The following is a 3,559-nucleotide window of genomic DNA, read 5'->3' as shown; positions in this document are numbered from 1 at the left end:
AAGCAGTAACATAAACATGGTTAACATTTTATGTGTGCGCATAGCATCAACTTGCTGTCAGCCGACAATTTATAGCAACTGGTATTTGATTTTCATTTGAGAAGTCTGAAGAGCTACCAGTGCAATTAAGCACAGAATAGCCTTTTTAATTTGCTATAATCCAATATTAATTGGACGTATTAAGCAAGAGGATGGACTGAGGTGTTCACAGGACGCTGTAGCTTTGGGTCACCTCAAAGTCAGTGTTGCTTACAGTTAGGTGGCTTCTGTGAATTGAGTCTGGCAATATCATTGTGGTCAGTGTCTCTGGCAATATCTGCAGTGAAAACGTTTTATAATTCACTCCACAGTCTTTGAGTATTTGGATTTAGAAAATGGCATGCTGTGTTGTAAGGAAACGAGGACGAAAGGTGGGATAATGGTCCTGCCGTGTAGTCTCAAAAAGATAACTGGGATGCTGAAACTAAGAGCTTGGAAGCACTTCCAGGATCTTCACGTTAACCTGCTATTGTAGACTTGTCACCTCCCAATTAGCTGTTTTGAGGGGACCTTCAGGGAGACAAGAATTGCTGCAATGTCACCAGCACTAAGACATTCACCTAGATCAAAGCTTGTAGAACATGAGGAATCTGGGAACTTCTCTGTAATGGTATGGCTTCTCTGAGAATCAAAAGAGCTATAGGTATCCACTTAAAACTTTCTATAGGGATTCCATCACAAAAAGATGGCAAGGGTAAAGCAATAAGGTTCYGGGCAATGCATATATTCATTTTATTATTTTGTATTCTCTTCTTCAGGTGTTGTTACTATGGCTGTCACCACAGTATCTGAATATCTTCCATCAAAATGTTCACATATGTGCATATTCTCGGTCATGAGTGTATGTTTCCTTCTTTCTTACTCTTTATTTTTTTCCTGAGAACTGAATATATATTTCTGGAGGGAAAAAATGGGAATGCAGTTTTGGTTTTTTTTTTTTTTTTTTTTTTTTTTTTTTTTTTTTTTTTTTTTTTTTTTTTTTTTTTTTTTTTTTTTTTTTTTTTTTTTTTTTTTTTTGCTTTTGCATACTATGAAAGAAATTATATGAGAGAGAGATAGGGAGATAGTGATGAAATGCAATGGAAAATTTAATATATGGAACAAAGAGAGCTCAGGAGCAAAAAAGTCTAGTCACCTGCATTAATCTAGTACCCTAGCCAGTGGAGAAGAGGTACTTGCCAAGTGTGTCTGTGTAGCTTGTTGACCTTTTAGCACAGCTTCAAAGAGAGGAAAGACATCAGCCTATCACATGAGCAGAAAACCATTGTGCTGGCATAAGGTTCTTGGAATCATTTTGAATTTGTGGCTGTGAAAGCAGAAAAAACAGCACAATCTGTGAAGATAATATTTCTAGGTTGCCACAGAAAGACACCTCTTAGGTCTCTGAGACGTTGCATCTTTCCTTTTTTTTTTATTTTTTTTGAATATAAAGAGACATTTGTCAGATTTTTTTCCCCCTTATGTTAATTAATTTCTCATTTTAGTATTGCTTGTTCTGATTACTTTAATTTGCATTTCACTCATATTGCTGTCCCTGTAGGTGTGCACTCCTCAGGGTAAGCTGGAAGCTGTGTCTGCCTGTTCTGTGAGCTTCTCTGTACTTTGTGCTGTAAGAGGCCTAAAATGATTGGATCATTTTGCCTGTAGAACAGAAGTTTCAGAGGGGATTTTATCAGTGTCTATTATTACCAGAGAGGAAGGAGTAAAAAAGATGGGCCGGACTCTTTCCAGTGGGGAAATGGACACAAACTGAAATCCAGGAAACTCCATTTGAACATAAGAAAAAAAAAAAGTGTTTGGAATAGGTTGCTCATAGATGTTGCCTATAGAGGCTGTCAAGTCTCCATTTTTGGAGTTACTCAAAACCTGATTTGAGAAGATCCTTTGAAACCCTCTCTGCTTGACTGCTCTGAGCAGGAAGGTTGGACTAGATGATTCCCAAAGGTCCTTTCCAACCTCAACCATTTTGTTATTCTATCAATTAATATGTGGAGTCCTCTCTGCCAATTGTCAAAAAGAGGCCATAGCAGGAGTCTGACAGTGTCATACTAAAGCATCTTTCTATTTTGAGGTCAAATATATCATTTTTGTATAAAGGTAACTTGCATTTTTTTCAAACTTTGGGGTTGTCAATAAAGCAAAGTATAGATAAGCTCTCCTGATGAGGCAAATTAGAATTGACTTCTTTTCTTCAGTGAGACATGAAGATATGATCTTACTAGGTATTATGCTGGGTATTGAACTTGTTTATTTACTGAGGATATCTGTATGTATGATAACATTTCAGATAGGAGACCTAAAGTAAGTAACTACCTAAACTCCCAGGGTCTTTAGATGCTGGCAAATGTACCTGAACAAAATAGCTCTCACTGTACCCATGCAAGATGGAAGCATAAATGGGCTATTACTGTGCTGGAAATGGATCTTGGAATCAATTTTTTTGAYAATTTCCAGACAACCTCAGTTCCATGTTCCCGAGATTCTTGTGGACTATATAGAGAATGAGAGTGACTGAAACTGCTCACAGTTGACTATCAGCTGCACTGGCTATACTTGTGATCAGCCTTATTCTGAAAGGGTGCAGCAGGTAGGTTTGCAGTCTGGAAGAGACTGAAGTAGATTGGAGATCTGGAAGGGGGAAAAAAGGGACATTAGCTCTTCTATTTGTTTTCAGCTCCTGTATTTCCAGCAGTGAAAGAAGTCATCCCAGATGCAGTGGTGCTGAACAGAGCAACACATCGTCCCCCTTCTCTTCCTCAAGCAAYCAAGCAGCATCATATATCAGGATCTCAAGTGGGTCTCACATGTTCCAGTTGCTGTTGGACTAAAAGAGGTAAAGATCAGTTYAAAGCAATTGTCAGAGTGTAGAACAGCTTCTGTGCATAATTGAACTGAATGAATTGCAACTTTCTAGCCTGGAAAAGTGAGGACGGAAGGGGGAATATAAAGATGAATAAAATAATGGCTGATGTGGAAACAGTGGGTTGGAAGCAGTTATTCAGGGTTGTACTAGGGACACATGATGAATTCCCTCTCCTTCCCTATGAAATCCCCCCCCTTTCAAATGAAAGAACAGGGAAAATATTTGTTTCTTTAATGCCCAGTGAAGTTTTGGCTCTCATTGCTTCAGAAGCATCATAGTGGTAAAAGCAGAGCAGAGACATGGGGCAGGAGGAACAGCTTAGCAGATCTCAGAACTGGCCTGTTGAGCTGCATTTCCCAGAAGACAGCTAGATCTTGTTCTTAATTATACATTTTGGCAGTATAAACAACATTTTCATTGAATTCAAGTTTTGTCCCTGAGAGGATATTTTAAAACCTCTTAATGCAATTAGAATTGTATAAAGGATGTAAAATCCATTGCCAGGAGCAGAAAGCTAAAGAAAGTGCCAGCAGCAGGRTAGCTTATGATAACAGTGACATCTATCATCCTTTCTTCCTGTTATTATGCTCTTGTGTCCCTAAATACTATCATCCTAATTATTTAGTGTCACGTGCCAAACATTGATGCCTTACATTA

General features: G+C 38.3%; 1 long non-coding RNA gene across 1 annotated transcript; it reads left to right on the top strand.

Moving 5' to 3' along the window:
* The first annotated feature begins 813 nt into the window (after positions 1–813).
* Positions 814–2,730, top strand: LOC112952598. The gene is made up of 3 exons (XR_003250437.1): positions 814–880; positions 2,494–2,626; positions 2,714–2,730. It is a non-coding gene; the product is annotated as an uncharacterized LOC112952598 (long non-coding RNA).
* Positions 2,731–3,559: the final 829 nt, after the last annotated feature.

This window comes from Nothoprocta perdicaria, unplaced genomic scaffold, assembly GCF_003342845.1.
Source record: "Nothoprocta perdicaria isolate Ctin4 unplaced genomic scaffold, notPer1 scaffold_40, whole genome shotgun sequence".
NCBI lineage: Eukaryota > Metazoa > Chordata > Aves > Tinamiformes > Tinamidae > Nothoprocta > Nothoprocta perdicaria.
The sequence above is the reverse complement of the archived record's forward strand: the minus strand, read 5'-3'. Positions and strand labels throughout refer to the sequence as shown.